Below are 18,874 nucleotides of genomic sequence, written 5' to 3' on the forward strand. Positions count from 1 at the left end.
TGAATCAACTTTTTCTTGTCACTAAGTTGCCATGGTTACGGTCTCCTGGTTCACTCTTAAAATACCAGTTTTTTCGTATTTAAATGTACCAAACTACATTTTTTTAGTATTTATAAGGCCTTTCCATAATGGGACATCTACTAAGCATGTTTGTAGATCATGTTACAGCAGTTCTTCTAACACACTATGCTACGATTGTCTCCTGGCTGATGGGACAGAATAACAACAAGAAATTGTTGATCGACCCAGGTAATTATAATTTACTTCCGTTCCATTTAGTCTGAAAATTTTATGACAGGCTATTTTTATTCACCATACAAAAAACTCCCATATCGGAATTCAAATAGAAACGTCAACTTTGTAGGCAGAGTTCATAGACTAGGAATCCTCTAGACCGAGTTTAGAGCAATTATTTCATGCAACCGATGATGCCAAAAATGCGGGGGTGCGCGGGACGAGGTGAGCGAAGTCCCGTGCCGTGATCGGTCCGTTCAAAGACACGGACGTCACACAAAGACACTTTCGACTCGAACATGGAGTAAAATTACCGTATGCGTGGCAGAGGGGGTAGCGCGACTATGCTAAGTCTGGAGGATGTTTTGTCTGTGGCAGAGTCACACCGATTTAGTACTTTACTGGGATTAGCCGGTCGCCCGTACTCAATTGATTAGTCTATGTACTCTATATTATATTAATGATATTCTACTCATATAACTAACTCAGTTTGTGTTTATATGTTTTACCAATTAGATTGTCAATAAACAACCCATTGGTAATTGGGCTGTGGAGTTTCAAAGTGAAGATTGATCTACATTCATGTTTTCAATACTTAGGTGCAGTACAAGGAGCCATTGAAGCAATAACAGATCAAATTATGTTAATCGAATCGTGCAAAAAACTACACAGTGTTAAGATTGACAAAGTTCAAAATCAAATAGCAAAAAGTGAGTACCTTCAAAAAGCAAACGTATCTGCGGTAGTTGCAACTGAAAATGTGTAATCAAAAGTATTTCTAATGATTAAATGGTAAAGTCCTTAATAGGAAAATGGTTTCGATGCAGAAAATAAGCTTGGACATACCATTGAAACGCCGAGGCACAAATCGATTGTGATAACATCTGCGGACCCGTTTGAGACACTAATGGTCCTAAACTGGACCTGAATTGCATGTTAGAAATATTTATACAGTAAGTATTTACTAAAGTTCTGGTTCTGACCAAGAGGATCGCGGGGTATGAACTAAAGATATGGGTGCCACGAATTGAGGCCAGTTGAGGTATGAGTATCATAACAGTGCTATATTATTATATTTAACTGTAGGTTTTAACTCAGTGCGGTCAAACACATAAAACCAGCTGCCTTTCGAAATTCAAATTTGAAAAAGTGGATTTAAAAAGCTTGAAAGGAAAAATTATGTTTCCCTTTCAGAACTTAGAATTTTTGTGGGCATATTGGTTTTAAGACCAGATTTATTTGATTTCCTAAATCATTTCTTGTAGGCGCATAAACAGTTATTATATAGTAACAAGTTTCACTTTACTGATACATAGTAAAATAACCTAAGTAAACATGTTTATAACTGAACAGACTACAATTTTAAAAGTAGATCTAACCAATTAAGAAAAGAATTAAAAAAAGCTTGGTTTGGTAATTAAATGTTAAACGACTTATAGTGTGGAATAAACAGTTTAACATTTTTATAAATGTGAATTAGCTTTATTTATGCATATAGACAACTAGCTCTCTAAATTACTAAGTGGTAAACACAGTTAATATCATGTGCCCACATTACACATATCAATATCCTTAACCCAATCTCTCGTACACCTTGCATTCATTACTCGTTTTCAGATTGCGGTCAGCAGCTTCCGGCCTGGCTATTAACAGTTCACTATCAACCAGCATTAGACACAGCCACATCAACTGTCGCAGTACAACCTCAGTCTGACCCAATTGTGAAATTGAAGTAACAAATGAAATGATACGCCTGAAAAGCAATTAAAATTAAGTGGTTCCGCTCAATTCATTTGAGAGTTCGGCTGTGTCCAATCATTCGAGTTAATCGGAAGTTTAAAAAGGCTTTTCCGGTGCTCGTTTACTAAATTATGCGCAGGTATGCAAGGGTAAAAATACTTACAATATATCTCGTTATGCACAGACTACATATATCATATGTTTATATAGAGTCTGTTCGGAAAGAGAAGAGTCGTAGAATGTATTGGGCCCCATACATTCCACAACTCTCCTCTTTCCGCACAAACTCTAACACGTTGACGTGCTATGTGATGTATCATATCATCATTATCTTTTTTAAATAAGGTTCACAGCCTGTACCTATTTTTGGATCATTTATCGAGACAAATGTCTCAGAGAAACCAGAAAACATGCCTGGTTGGTTGGTTAAACAATAAATCGGAGTGCAAAGAATTCTTGTAGCATGTCACGGTTGTTAAATAAATTCGTTTCCATCATATCACCATCACCATACATCACGTAATTAAGACTCCATACTGGCCCCTAAACAGTTGAAAGACACAAAAAGTGACGACAGAACATTGAAGTTTAGGTAGACAGACTGGATGGTTAAAAAAACTGCAACATTTTTGACCAAACTGTTCGAGCGTGCAGCATTACATCTTTTCTTTCAATCTATGGCCTAAATAGCAGGATTTTGGTCTGTAACTATTGACAAATATTAGACAATAACTATTGGTAATTGAAGTAATATAATTAGAAGTGGTCACAGTTTTTGCACAAGTGTAGGTATGGCAGAATCTTTACAATATTGTAAAGATTCTGCCAATTTAGTAGTACGTTTTTCGACGAGACTGTACCTACATGTGTAATTAAGTTTATAACGCAGAGGTTCACCATTAGAAAGAAAGTTAAAATAATGAGTTCCGCTTAAAGTAAAAATAAACTAAGAATACTACGCCTACTTAATGGACCAAATGACAGAAGATACCTAAAGCAGGCCACTGACGAGCCTTCCAAATGGATGTCGTTACAATGAGTTCATCCAAATGGACGGCATCCTAATATTAAATATTGTACGTTTTTGACATTCACGGACCGATTTTGGATTGCAGCCACGCTATTTGGACTGTTGGAAGGCTCGTCAGTGGCCACCTTAACTATTCCGACGACGCCAAGTGCGAAAATTAAGTATAATTGGACTGGTTAGTTGTTACTTTCGTCACGCTTGCGTTTGCTTGCGTCTTCCAAATCCAAATACTATTGAATTTGAATTAATAGGTGCCTACATCAGTGGCGGCGCGTGCATAAAAGCCGATTCCCACCGGTTTGCCTGTTTTTGGACGTTGATAGTTGTAAAGGAAATATGTAAGCCAAATTAGCCCGGCTTGCCTATGGATATGTTTGACGCGCCGCCGCTGGCCTACATGGATATGTTTTTTTTGACTTCCACAACCTATAATATCTGTATGTGGCAAATTTAGGAATGAGAATGACGCCTAAAATACAATGGAATACTGTCGAATTCCGCATTAAGAACAAATTTTATGGCCTCAAAAGCTCTGTACAGTTAGAATTTTCATATAACGTAACCCAACTCCGTTGGTCTTTAGTGTATTTTGGAAGTATTTGTTTAACTGTCTATAATTTATTTATTTAAACTTTATTGCACAAAACATAAAAATAATGTACAAATGGCGCACTTAATGCCTAATGGCATTCTCTACCAGTCAACCATCATAATCATGCTGGATTGCTCAATAATGCCCTTAATCTATGCAGAACTAAATGCCCGTCATGTTTATTGGGTAATAGAATCAAATCACCTTTGCATCTTATAAACCACATGTACTTTAATGGGACAGTAATAACTTTATTTGATGCAATGTTATGTGAAAACGCGTTAAAATTTATCTGAGGAATAGACATTAAGGTTGACTCACGCTAGGCCGGGCCGTGCTCGGGCCGAGGCGTCCGGCATATCATTTTCTATGACGGCTGATCGGTGATCACGTGGTTCCATAGAAAACGAAGCGCCGGAAGCTCCGGCCCGGCCCCGACCCGTTCTAGCGTGTGTCATCCTTTAAGGAAGATTTAATAACTAATGTGTTGCTGTCCTTATATGGTTTGGTTTAGAGCAACGGTTTGGAGAGTTGATTGATCACGGCCAGCCGACCACGCTAATTAGATAAAATTTCTGGTTTGTGAAGTTAATTTGTGTGAGAAAAAAATATCGCAATATATGTCGGTACGATTCGCTATAATCGGAAGTTACTTAAAGAAATGTGATCCATCTACATTTAGAGTAGTTACAATGTCTTGAGTTTCTGATTTTCTGGATCCCCACAATTCGATATCAGATCCTGTTCCAGGCTATTTTTCTTACCAATTTTTTGTTATCTTTGATCCTAAGTTTTTTTCAATAAGTCAGCTTGCATTTTATGATATTTGCTACTCAATCACACAAAATAATCGGGCTAGTGCGAGTCGGACTCGCGCACGAAGGATTCCGTACCATAATGCAAAAAACGGCAAAAAAAAACGGTCACCCATCCAAGTACTGACCGCGCCCGACGTTGCTTAACTTCGGTCAAAAATCACGTTTGTTGTATGGGAGCCCCACTTAAATCTTTATTCTATTCTGTTTTTAGTATTTGTTGTTATAGCGGCAACAGAAATACATCATCTGTGAAAATTTCAACTGTCTAGCTATCACGGTTCGTGAGATACAGCCTGGTGACATACGGACGGACGGACGGACGGACGGACAGCGGAGTCTTAGTAATAGGGTCCCGTTTTACCTTTTTGGTACGGAACCCTAAAAACGGTTGAACTACCCGGTTGTACGGTAAGGTAAACGTACTCGTGTTCGACGCGGTCCCAGTACATGTCATCTTGAAACTTAAGTCATTGTGAATAGAGGTGAGAGCAAGGTGTCATTTATTGGGCATTAGCATGTCGAACACTAGTACGTTTATACCTTATAGGTAGGCGTAAAAACAGTTCATTGTAAAATCATCGCCTAGGGAGTTGAAATTTGACATATCAGTGGAGTAAAGTCAGCATATAAAGTAGATTTCAGTACCTAAGCAATATGTAGCTTAAACAAGGGTTCCGTTACACAGTTTTTAACAATCAGTGCCGGATTAAGATATGTTGATGCCCTAAGGATTTCTAGGTGCCCCCTCTCCCTCGGGTCATCAAGATTACATTGATTTTTTGGTAAATTGCGAGAAGTCCATTGCCGCGTTACAGCTGAGAATGGAAATCAGTCACATCATTTTATCACGAAAATTGACAGTGCCGCAGCAGTAATGTTGCAACAGAGTATCTAATGCTGTTGCAGTCGCCACCCGAATGTCACCTTTATTGCGCGGAAATTTTTCGATATAAAAACGCAATATGATAGACAGTTGTAAATTTTTACTTTTAGTATGGAAATCAGTCACATCATTTTATCACGGAAGTTGACAGTACTGCAGCAGTAACGTTGCAACAGAGTAATGTTGCTGCAGTCGACACCCGAATGTCACCTTTATCACACCTTATAAAGTTATTGAAAACGCGAGCGAAGCGAGCGCGAAAATTTTTCGATATACAAACGCAATTTTACTTTTAGTCCCAACCAGGCGCGAATCCAGGATTTCATACAGAGAAGGGATGGGACAGTTTTCTATCAGCCTAGCTTCGCATAGGGCTCGATATTTCTTAGGCTTCGATATTCGAGGTTGTTTTCATGCATAAAATATGCAAGAAAGCAGAGCTTGGAATTGAATTGGCGAAGTGTGAGAAAGGCAGTAGGCCTAGCTGCGAAAGAGGAAAGCTTGGATTTGGATCCACGCCCAAGTGTAATTAAGGCAGAAGGCCTCGCATAAGACCTAACGCCGAACCGCAAAAAAGTGGGTTGAAATCGAATCTATGCATGTAATCACGACTCTTCTACTGCTACCGATTGTTTCCCAAAGAATTACGCGCCATTATTTTTGCAAATTAGCTTTTGGATAGCTAAAAAAAATCGTGTGGTAAAAACGATGTGTCTGTCCCTAATTTTAAAATTTGTTCACCTTTTTCAACCTGGCATTTTGGTGCCCCTCCTGAACGTGGTGCCCTAAGCACGAGCTTGTTTTGCTTATTGGTTACAAAGTCTTTATTAAGTCGACGAGTACAAAAAACTTTGAGCTAGCTCTCAATTTAACATTTTTTTTAAACATTATTTTTAATTTGACCTTACAATTACTCGCAAGTAGGTAAGACCGTTAAATATTTAAAATGATTATCTTATCAGAAATTTATCACCAATTACTCTAAGAAAACTACTACTCTAAGTAATCCGGCACTGTTAACAATGTATTTTTTATGTGAAACGTGAGTGAAATCTCTTTAAAAAATCCGTAGGGGTTGTATTAAAAACTGTAATTAAGTCCGACTCACGCTTGACTGTACATTTCTAATAGGTTTTCCCGTCATCTATAGGTATAGACCTATTTTATGTATTTTTTTCAAAATTTTAGACCTAGTAGTTTCGGAGATAAGGGGGGGAATGGTAATTTTTTGCCTATTTTCTTGAATAACTTCTAAACTGTTGATTCGAAAATTATAAAAAAAAAATATTTGAAATCCTTACAATAAGCTCTTTCATTTGTTATGTAACATGATATAGTTTGAAAAAAATTTTTTTTTCATTTTTTCATTTACCCCCCAAAAGTGGCCCCCATGTTTAAAATTCATTTGTTTACGTTACATGTCCGTATTCGGGTCACAAACTTACATATGTGTACCAAATTTCAACTTGATTGGTCCAGTAGTTCCGGAGAAAATCGGCTGTGACAGACGGACAGACAGACAGACAGACAGACAGACAGACAGACAGACAGACAGACAGACGCACGAGTGATCCTATAAGGGTTCCGTTTTTTCCTTTTGAGATACGGAACCCTAAAAAGATATATATTGTATCTTTATATAGAAAAACTAGATTGTAACAGGTACTTAACGGCAAGATACTAAACATTATAATTATTGATAAGCCACGAAATACACATTCGTCGGGTTAGAATTTAGAATACGTTTGTGCCATACGCCAGTTACATGGTTTGCAGGAGAGCGAAAAGAAGCAAAAAAAAATTGTTTCGGAAAGTTTTACATTTAGGAAATAGTGAACGTAAGTATACGAGTATATCATTTAGGCATATATGTTTACTATTTACAAATATTGTGAATACAGTGGTAATCATGAAATAAAAGCATTTTTATTACTGCCATACCCGTTTTGATGAGTAAATCTTAAACGAATAATGTATGACATGACACAAAAGTTGTGGATATGTCACACTTTTGTGATTATTTTCTGTTGACAGAGTGTAATTTTCCTATAGTAAATGGCGGATATGGCACAACATTTTTCAAAAATGTTTTTTTTTTTTTCAAAAACCGATTAGTGTCATTTATAGCAATTTTTTGGTACCTATTTTAGGAATCATTAAAAAAACGATTTTCTCAAAAATAGATATGTCACAAACGTATTCTCAGCCGACGCATTGTGTTTAACAATAACAAGTACCTCACTAAACCGTGTAATTAATGTCAAGAACTCTTTCAATTGCCCAAATTTATTCGACCATTCGCTAACACCCAGTTGGAACATGGTCAAACAAATCATTGCAAAAACGGAATAGCTAAACAATCTGTGCAGAAAGAAATGGAATCTAGAACGGAACCGCGAAATCGACACAAAATTCAATTGAATAAGTGCTCATTGTTATTAAATATTATCATGTTCTTATAATTGAAATAATTATATGGGTAAGTATATAAACTTCCGGCCTCAAAAATTGAAACCAATAGTATCCGATTATTATGATTCATGGTCAAACTTAATGTTATAAAATTATGACCTCACAACAGCCATAAATTTAAAGGTCCCATTATAAAAAAAAAGTGAAAACTCAATGACATTGTAACAGTTTTTCGATCAGGCCACGTGTCCGTCTTACGAAGCGTCTTACGTCTTACGTCAATATATTAATAACAGCGCCATCTAGTGCAAAATGTCTGCAGCACTATGTATAATTGAGGTTAACGCCATCTAGCGTTATTTCGTCGCATTACTTGAAACCCCTAAGCACATCACTGTTAGTACTCGAGTTATATTAGTACCAGTCAGAGGGAAACTCACACCGTAACAGTTTTTCGATCAGGTCAATTAAGTGTCCGTCTTACGTCTTACGAATCTTACGGTCACGTGACACCTGTTGCGAGTTTAACATTTTTTCCCCATCACAAAAAGTGCACAGCGCCGCTAAAGAAGTTTTCACTTCAAAAACATACCTATTTAATATCAGAAAACAATATAGGCTGTCCAAGCGCCTTATAGATGCTTCTGGTGACCAGAGAGCTGGCCAATATTTTGCCCAACGGATCAGCATTGCCATCCAGCGTGGTAATGCGGTCAGCCTTCTGGGCACCTTACTGAGCGACTACGACTTAGGTTAAAGAATTTATTTATGTTTTTAGTGTTTTTATTATGTTATAAAAAAGTAATAAAAAATGCCTCAATCATATAGGCTTAGGTACAACTTTATGAAGGAATTATTTACGTGGCCACGAAAAGCGGATTGGATCTAGGCCATTAGCTTCCGGGCATTCGTGTTTGGTCACGAATCAGGCGAGCTTGCGACACCGCTGCTCGGGCACTGTGTTTGGAGTCCTGACAAAATTGCGTTATGTCACAGTTTTCATAACGCAAATGCTTCCGTTTTACTGAAGACAATTGTGTTACATTTATCTTCATCAAAATACATTACGAAATAATTGGTTAATGTTATTTGTGTCACAAATTGTGGATTAAGGCACGTTTTCATTAGCTCACAGGCAACTTAAAGACCGACTAACATATTTGACTCGCGTACTAATTACGTGGAAAAGAAGGAACGCTGTATTTTGATCGCTTAAGTACTTGTGGCTCACCACGAGCCGCAAACTGAGTCTAATTTGAACGCGCGTTACACTTTTTCTAGGCAGAAAAAGAAAACAAAATCTGTTAATGTTTATTAAGTGCATAAGAGGTTTTTTTTTTCATCTGCAGCCGGTGGCCGGCGCGGTGTTACGTTACGCACCGTCGCCTTCGTTTTGCATACCTCAATGAAAGTATAAGCGATCGCGTGGGTATCTTGCGGCTAAAACTGGCTTAATGAAACAGTTCACTCAATGAAATTTTACCTACAGACTTGGATAATCAACTTTTTTATTATATGTACCTTTTTATAACGTTCTTCCTCCAAAACTAAAATGCATCTGGAATTAATAGCACAACTTCTAAACGAGAACAGATAACTGAAAAATTATTTAAATATTTGACTTTCTTGTAAAATCTGTGTTTAGGGCTTTCACTAAGGTCTCAAAGTCCATTTAAAATATATTTTCCCCGCAATTAACCGCCATCGCGACATAATGTATTTAACTTTCTAGCTTATAAGGAATTAACGTTCATCTAGTACCTACAATTAGTTTATCGTAATTCATAAGCTTGATGATATCGCATTCTGCTTTTCCTAATGCTATCATTGGAAGCTACACTATTGTTCAAGGCACCATAATAACAGCGTTGATGTACCGGTGTTAGTCTCAAGAAAAGGCTGTAACGATATACAAGCTCCATACGTAGATACTACGTTTCTCACTAAGATGCTATTATTAATATGCTCATTGACTTCTAAGCTATTATCAGCGAGAACTTTCTCGTCCATTACCGTATTAAAGTGATAACAGACCAAGCACAAAGCTTCGTGGGTTTTAATAAGATGATATTAACATTTTTGAATGTTCATTGTGCAATAGGTTTTGGTTAATGGATGTAAGTGCGAAATTGAGTCAAAGAAAGTCCCACAAAAGATTAATATAAAGATAAAAAGTAATTTGTACCAAGACTGGATGCGGCTTTGAACAACCGCAAAAATATACTTAATTATACTACTCAGGTAACTATAGTCAAGGTCAATATCAGGTCGCCTTTCTTCACTTTACCAACTTAAGCTGAAAAGTTCACCTAATATAAGCTCTACGATACTAATTTTTACTATAGTCTTTACCCTCAAAAGCTCACAATGTTTATTTAAGAATATTTATTTTTTAAGTACCTATGTTTTTTTTGTTCATACCCCAGGAACAATTGTTAATGATTAAGCCAGTTAAAATAATTAATCGGCTTAATAATCTGCCAATTAATTTATCTCTCATGTTACAGGCCCCACTCTGAAAAAAAAAACACTTTATGCGTCAATCGAAAAAATCTTACATATTGCAATTTTACATGCTAGTTAATAACCTCGTAAACTATAATTATAATATTAAGGATGACTCACGCTAGACCGGGCCGGGGGCCGGGCCGGAGCTTCCGGTGCTTCGTTTTCTATGGAAAGCACCATCTGCACACCGATCAGCCGTCGGACGTCTCGGCCCGAACACGGCCCGGTCTAGCGTGAGTCATTCTTTATTCTCACTATGCGTAGATGGGAAATTAGATAGCGGAATGTATGTTTCTATAACATGTTTTTAATTAATGTGGGTTTTGAGTCGCGTGTGTGAATTTTTATCACGTAACACCTACACCTACGCCTAATTGGTAGCAAATTGTGAATGGCGACTTTGACGCGAGAGATGATATTTTGGAAAACAAGCTTTGTATAATTGCAGTTAATAACTACGATAAATAAATAAATAAGTTAATAACTTTTTAATATAAGATCGAGCTTAGACGTTAATTTAACGTCGGAAATATATCTTTAATTAACATTATTAATGAAAGTAAGGTTAATATTCATTTGAAATATTTTACTTAATTAGGTATCTGATGAAATAAAACTATTAAAACGGATTACTTCGCGTATTTTGAACTTATACTACATCCCGACGTTTCGAACCCTTTACAGTGTTCGTACAATATAATATATTATGTTACACAATGAAGGCCGCAAAAATATCTGACACGATCTTATTTGTAGAGCCATAATAGCGCGTCACATATTTCTGCGGCCTTCGAAGAGTAACATATTATTGCAGGTGGCTGTACCAGAAAATGTGCATACTACTTCTTAGAAAAAAAGTTAAAAGTTGTGTCTGATGTTCCTACCCGAAAAGACTTCAAACCCTTTCGTACCTACAATGAGAAGAGGCAATGGAACGTACGAGTAAAGGATGACTCACAGCACCGTGCCGTGTCCGGGCCGGAGCTTCCAGCGCTAACTTTTCTATGACATGACAGGCGATCACGTGATGCTTTCCATAGAAAACGATGCGCCGGAAGCTCCGGCCCGGACACGGCCCGGTCTAACGTGAGTCATCCTTCTGCCTATGTTTATTTTAAAGTGATGTAGAAACAAAAATATAATTTAATTATTTTTTTAACACGAATGTTTGTTGGACCGTGTAAACTGTTGCAGGGTCTCAAAGCTTCAATTGCATAAAATGTCCCTTTATAATTGACAATAAGAAGTATGGCGAATTGTCCATTGTCATCGGGGGATTTAGGCTGTTCATTGTGTGGTTTCGCCATTTTACCTTGCGCAGGTCATTGGCGAGTGAAGCTTAGTTTAGTAACCTTTTGTTGGAGAGATGAGGGAGATCTGATCGTCCACAGGGTCAGGCTATGCTTGGATGGTTAGCAAACGTTTTGATATCAATAGTTTTCAAGCAGGTTTCCTCACGATGTTTTCCTTCATCGAAATATAAAATGGTAAATATCAAATGATATTTCGTACATAAGTTCCGCATAACTCATTGGTACGAGCCAGGATTTGAACTCGCGACCTCCGGATTGAAAGTCGGACGTCACATCCACTCGGCCACCATCGCTTAGAAAAAGAATTTAAAAAATGCAATAAAAAGAAATTCAAAGATGTATGTGAAGTCCCCAATCCGCATTGGGCTAGCGTGGGAACTATAGCCCAAGCCCTCTCGCGCTTGAAAGGAGGACTGTGCCCAGCAGTGGGACGTATATAGGCTGAAATTATTATTATTATTTTAGTTTTCAAGCAATTCAAGATGAAAGGGTGAAAGTATAAAAAAACAGGACAAGTGCGAGTCGGACTCGCGCACGTAGGGTTCCATATCATTACGCAAAAAACGGCAAAAAATCACGTTGTATGGGAGCCTCACTTAAATATTTTTTTTTTGTTTTTAGTATTCGTTATTATAGCGTCAACAGAAATACATCATCTGTGAAAATTTCAACTGTCTAGCTATCACGGCTCATGAGTTAGAGTCTTGTGACAGATAGACAGGCGGACGGACAGTGGAGTCTTAGTAATAGGGTCCCGTTTTTAAACTTTGGGTGCGGAACCCTAAAAAAGGGCGAGACACAAAAACTTTTTGGGGACAACAGCTCATTAGCGTGCTTAATCTCAGTTTCAGCTGAAGATTCCACACTTTTCTATCGGCGGAAAAACCTCCAATCAATATAAAAAGTGATACAACAGTAGTAGTAGTAGTTATCACTTTATTGTACACAACACAGGTTTACATAATATTTACAGAAATGAAGGTACAAAGGCGAACTTATCCCTGTAAGGGATCTCTTCCAGCTAACCTTCAACAGTACAAGTTCTTAGTAAATATTAAGTACCTACCTATGTTAAGCAAGCTTACACCCGATTAATAACAGAACTTTGTTTAACGTTGTACATAATTACACATGTTCTCATGCTCACGTGATATAAAATAGTAATAATTAGTGTGTTATACCTCGATTAGTCGAGAAAATATTTACAATGTGATAATAAACTGTGGGAGACGGCTGCAAGGCTACTCGAGTTTTCGAGGCATTACAGCCCATTTAATGTTTGAATATTTTGCCCATAATTTTAAAAATATATAAATTGTTGTTTAATAAAAAAATGTTATAAGTTGTAAATGTTTTATCAAATTTCCAATTATGTCCCATTTATAAATAAACAAAGACATAACTATGTTAATTTTTTTTTATCTAAAATAAGTGGATTTAAGGCAATACAATTTTAAAAATCAAACGAAGTATGCACGAATTTAGTTTGTATCAAAAAAATATACTCGAATGTTATGTCAGAAATCGCACCTTAATTGAAATAGATTTCTAATTACCTAAATATGTATCACAAAATTTTATTATGTTTCAACCTAGCGACATTGCTCGCATTTTAATTTCAGGAGACTGTTATCACGTAATTTGTCACGCGCTTGCAACTGATATTCAGGATGGTTAAGTTTTTATCGCCTGTCACTATGCCTCTCAAGTTCTAACAAGTAAGTATGTAAGTGGGAAAGTGACATGCGATAAAAACGCGACCATGCTAACGCTGCAGAATCAGGAACAATAAATTGACAGTAGTTAAATTATTTTTCTAAATCGTATTGTAAAAATAGTATTTACCTATTTAGTCATTCAAAGCATGTATAATATTTATACAATAACGCTGATAATGATAAAAGTGATAATGAAATACCTGCATGCCTAATTCTGAAACGGGGTATCAATAATTGATCCTCCAATTGTTAACCATTAATGTTTCCTGCTCCGTTAAAAAAAATATAAATTATAAATTGTACAACGGGACTTTATCGCGTATTTAAGTTCTAAGATTTACCTCCGACGTTTCGAGGAAGGCGTTGTTGTTATAGTTGTGTAAAAATCGTGAAAGTTTAAATTAGTGTTATACATGAACGTGTAAAACTATTGAATATGGTTTGAAATATAACTATTTAATGTGCCTAAACTCAGAAGTACTTAATATAACTAGGTAAGTATTAAATTATACAGCGACGAAGACTGGAGGAGGAACGATAATGTATCAAGTTCTCAGTGTTGTTAGTGGCGTGTGGACCAACATTATGAAGACAATGTCGGTCTAAACAGAAGTGTGAACAAAGAATCATAATGTTGCAGATAATCGCATTCTGTGCCTAATGAGTTTTATCTGATAATGATGGGTGAGTAACGTAGAGTAATTTATGACTGCTTTGATTTATTTTGGATATTTTGGATTGTTCAGTTACTAATCCATTATACTTACCTATTGTTATAGAATTTAGTTGGTGACAATTTTATAACGTAATAAATATGAAAAAAAAATCACTTCATTAATTCAAATTCAGTTAAGACGAAACAGCAGCTGAGTTTTAAATATTTTAGGTAAATATACCCGTCTCGCTGACGGAAGCGGCACCTAAAAGTAGTGCGATAAGGACAAGGCGAAAAATCCTGCGTAAAAATCTCAAAAATCGAGGTTTCGTACTCCTCTGTTTCCTCCTCCAAAACTTAACCAATCGTAACCAAATTTGTAAATCTAAATGATTATGAAATTATCTGTGTCGGACCGTTTTGCTTTTTTGGCTAATTGATATCAGTTTTGAATGCCACGCCTCTCATTGCGGCATAGTCAATTAGGCCATTTTGGCCATTTTTGAAGGGCTCTAGCGCCTTAAAAAACAAAAATATAAAAAAAGCAAAACGGTCCGACACAGATATTGACAATATTAATCTGTGTTGAAAAAATCATTGCTCTAGCTTCAAAAATCACGGAGGAAAACGAGGAGTACGTTTGTATGGAGAAATGACCACTCCCGTTGGCTCTTAAAGGCAGTTCGAGGCAGAGGCAGGCCAAAAACGAGATAGCGAAATTACCTGGAATCATTTTGTGGCGACTGGCGGGAGCATGCACAAAGCCCTGACGAGTGGCGGAAAACAGGGGAGGCCTTTGCCCAGCAGTGGGACACAGAATAAGCTTAAAAAATCGTTAATTAATGACCAAGTAAATTAAAAAACTAAAATAACCTAACAATAAGCATAACCTGAACTTCATCGTCGCTTCGAATTAAATCAAAATTCAGCTGTCGGCAAAGATTGATTTAATTACCGATAACAATGACCCTATGCGCCGTCCGGTCTGTAATCAACATGTCTAAACCTCTATGTTTGACAGGTCATAGATCATCTAACAATAGGCCTTAGGCTGTTCGTAATAAGGGCGGTGTGTTGATCCGGTTCGGCCTTGTCCGCGAAGGAGTCGTGTGGAAATGACCTTCGTTGTCTGACCTTAAGAAAGCTTGGAGCTACTTATTAATGTGATCAGGAATGCCGGCATGTGCACGCTATGCTTTGTTTAGCGTCGTGCAGTGTCATGGCGTGTTTATTTAAGCTATTAGCCTAAAATATGAATTACATTCTGTAGGTATCTGTCTATGTTGTAACTATTGTTAAAACTGTTTATTAACTAGACAACTAGTACAGTAAATATATACTAGAATCTTCATTATATTCGTTAAACTAAACACTCAGCTGTTATAAACCTATTTCCAATTCGAAACACCTACACGTACTTCCGGCCCATAAAATGACTGGAGTATGTTTGTTATACTCGATTTAACACCGACTAAATACATTGGTAAATATTGACTAGGAACCTATTCTGCAAACATAAGAGGAGCCTAACGCAAAGTTTTAGTTTTTATATTTAATTTTTCACGTTTTATTGAAGAGCAAATACTATCAAAAAATTCACTCGGAAATTAAACTATATTTGCGAGGGCAGAATTTGGGCAAACCATAAAAAGTTACAGTTGGCTCTATAGAACAAAATCACGAAAATATGTCCAATTTTAACATATTTTCAATTGTATAGCGTTACTCGTCTGCGTACCATAACAGTACAATTTTAGTATGAAATAGCTAATGATATAGCCGGAGGATTCGACGAGCGAAATTTTAAACAGAAGTATATCTTCAGAGTATTGAGGAAAAACTTCAAAACCTGCGCGATCGCGAAATCTTCCGTCGCAATTTTCGCGAGGCGTACGTAATATTTTATTCCTGTCTAATTTCCTGGTTTTACGCTGCCTTTTAACGCATTCACTGCCAGGGGGCGTGGCCTAGGAACAAACTTATATGACGGTGAACGCACATGTGCGTTGGGGGCAGTGAATGTGTTAAGGCATTAAATGTATAAGAAGATAAATAGCATTTAACGTAGCACGCTCCAGCGCTCCACCGTAATAGTAGGTTAGCTTACAGATTTAGGGCCACTTGCACCAGCCCACTTACCTGGGGTTAACCGGTTAAACCTGGAGTTACCATGGTTACCAGTACGATTTGACACTGGGTTAACGGTTTAACCGGTTATCCTCGGGTTAGTGGGATGATGCAAGTGGCGCGTAGAAAACTAATAATGTTATCCTTCCACGTGTTATCCGCTTAGTGGCCCCGACGTGAGCTGCCACATGCAGTCAGGCACCACAACTCAATCATGGGACAAATATTAATATATTGATTTCTTTTTAGGGTTCCGTAACAAAAAGGTACAAGAGGAACCCTTATGGTGCGAATCTGTCCGTCCGTTTTATTTACGTTACTTTACTAATAGGAGTATATCGACATGTTTAGTTTTAGATTTTATTCTAGAAATTCTAGACTAGTATTTTTTTATACAATCTTTTTAATGTTTGACGATCCTTTTGTGAAATTCTTAGTGTTAAATTTGATATGTATAATAATCCAATTTTATTATGGAATAATATTAACATCAATAAATTGCTCTGATAATTAGATTAAGATTAATTACGATTCATAAGAGCTTGTTGCTAGGCCTACATGAATAAAGTATATTTTTGATTTTGATTTTTGATTTTTGCTACAGTTAGGTATTTGCTAAATTTATTGAGCTGATCAGTCAGACGTCAAGGTTTTGACTTAAACAAGTTATTAGAACCGTTTTAATTATATGACCTGCATTTTTTTGTAATCGTTAAAGACAGCGGATTACACTGTTCGTGACAGCGGCGCGTGCGTCCAGCTGACACGCGATCTTGGACCACATCTGTTTATTTTCATTGCTTACGGAGCGCAAGCGAATATATCGTTAAGCGGAACCATTACATCTGTATACTGTATCCGTGACGACAATACGTAATCGGAGAGCATACGTATATTGGGTTCGCCTAAGCGCTGGACTCGCTTGTGCTTGGTCGGTAAGGGAATACGTCGGCTTAAGTCGCAAACCTCGTAACTCAATTTCAAGGAAATTAGTAATTGCTACCTTAGACAACAATACTTACAAGCCTCATAATCGTAAACCTCGTAACTCCCCCGGAGGAGTTCCGAGGTTTGCGATTGTGAGGCTTGGGAATTCGAATGTCATAACCCGGTGGAATGTGAGACTTTGCCGTCCCCGTTTAAGCACGCTAGGGGTAAGCAAAGCACGCATTGCAAGTATGATGACTTGATTATTTGGTACAATATTTTTCAAGAATTAGAACATTTTGATGTACTGCAGATGTTTTTTTTTTGATGCATTTGCAGTAACTTTTTGAGTGGTCATTTGTGGCGGCGCGTGAATCATACCGATTGGGTAAGCCAGAGTAATTTTACCAGCTTTATCTTTAAGATTTATATAATAACATGCAACGGGAAGAAAATTGACTCTCCCGTACAAAATATTAACACCAGACCAGCCCAAAATGGGTTGGTCCCATAGTAAAAGTTGCTCAGTATGACCCGTATTCGACCCGTAAATAATTGCAAGGGACTACAAAAACATCCTGCATATATTATACATATAAATCAATCGTGCCGACAAATAATAACCATAATTCTATTTTTGTAGATCACGTAAAGTGTGACCCATAATGTGGGGTATCGTTGGACAGGTCTTTCAAAACCAACATGTGAATAGGGTACCATTTTTTATTAAGTGAATGTTTCCTGATAAAATCGCTCCGGAAGGGAAATAAATGAGCCCCCCCTCGCCTCTCTCTATCTGTTGAACTATGGACCCAAAAAAGGTTTTGCCTGTCAAATCAAAAAACGCCTTCTGTATGTTACATGACATGATACATTATTATATCACTTTTATCAGGCAGTATCTTTTTAAATATATCCGGCAACTTGACATGTTGTTCTTAATATTTATTGCTAAGCTTTAATTAACTACATTAACTATCAGATGAATGAGTACTTAACATTCCACATGATTGCAACCTAAAGTGCCTATAAGAGGATAGCGGACAAACGCCTCTCCAGACAAAAGTAAAGCCTGACCAGGAATATATGATCACGCGCCATATTGCGGAATTTCACTAGAACTAATTTTTTCATACTTTACTGTCTGTCACCCTGTCAATGAGAATAACAGCGCCCATATGACCATATATTACCTACTGGTCAGGCTTTAGTCCCCATGCCCTTTTATAAATACCGACATAATAAAAAAACGGAGATAAAATTAGACATCCACTTTCCTTTTAAGCATCAAATCGAGTATGTAATTTCAATCACGTCATCTTCCGCCATGCAACAAATCAGCCAAGAAAGTTGGTGACCACAAACTCTGCGTAATAACACCATAAGTTAAGGAAACGAATTTTGTACCTTCGTGGTTTCCCTTACTATTACCAGAACGAGCATGGTTTTAGTAAAGTATTCAGTGGGCTGGAACGAATCTGTTTAGCTGTTATTTTTTAGACACACCTACCTATATGATGTCAAAAGCATTGCATCAGTAAGGTAAGGCAGTCAAGTGCCGGCGATATCTTATTAAAATAAAGAAGAAATCCCTGGAGGCGTATCCAGTTTTTTAACATGATACCAATATTAAAATATCCCTCTCGAATCATTACTCGAGATATGTTATGAAATCAGCTTAAAATCAGATTATTTTTTCCTTTGCGTATCGCAAGTCACTTATTGCTGCTAAAACCTAAAAGCTGCTAAAAATATAAACCATTATAAATTATGCCGTGATTTTGTTTCCAAGTTTTTTCGTCTAAGTTATTTAATAGGTACTTTTAAGTATATTTTTGCAAGCGCACAATAATAGATATCAACTTAAATGATAATTTACGTTTTTAGTGGTTTTCTTTATAGACGTACAAACTGTTT

Source organism: Cydia splendana, chromosome 8 (assembly GCF_910591565.1).
Source record: "Cydia splendana chromosome 8, ilCydSple1.2, whole genome shotgun sequence".
Taxonomy (NCBI): Eukaryota; Metazoa; Arthropoda; class Insecta; order Lepidoptera; family Tortricidae; genus Cydia; species Cydia splendana.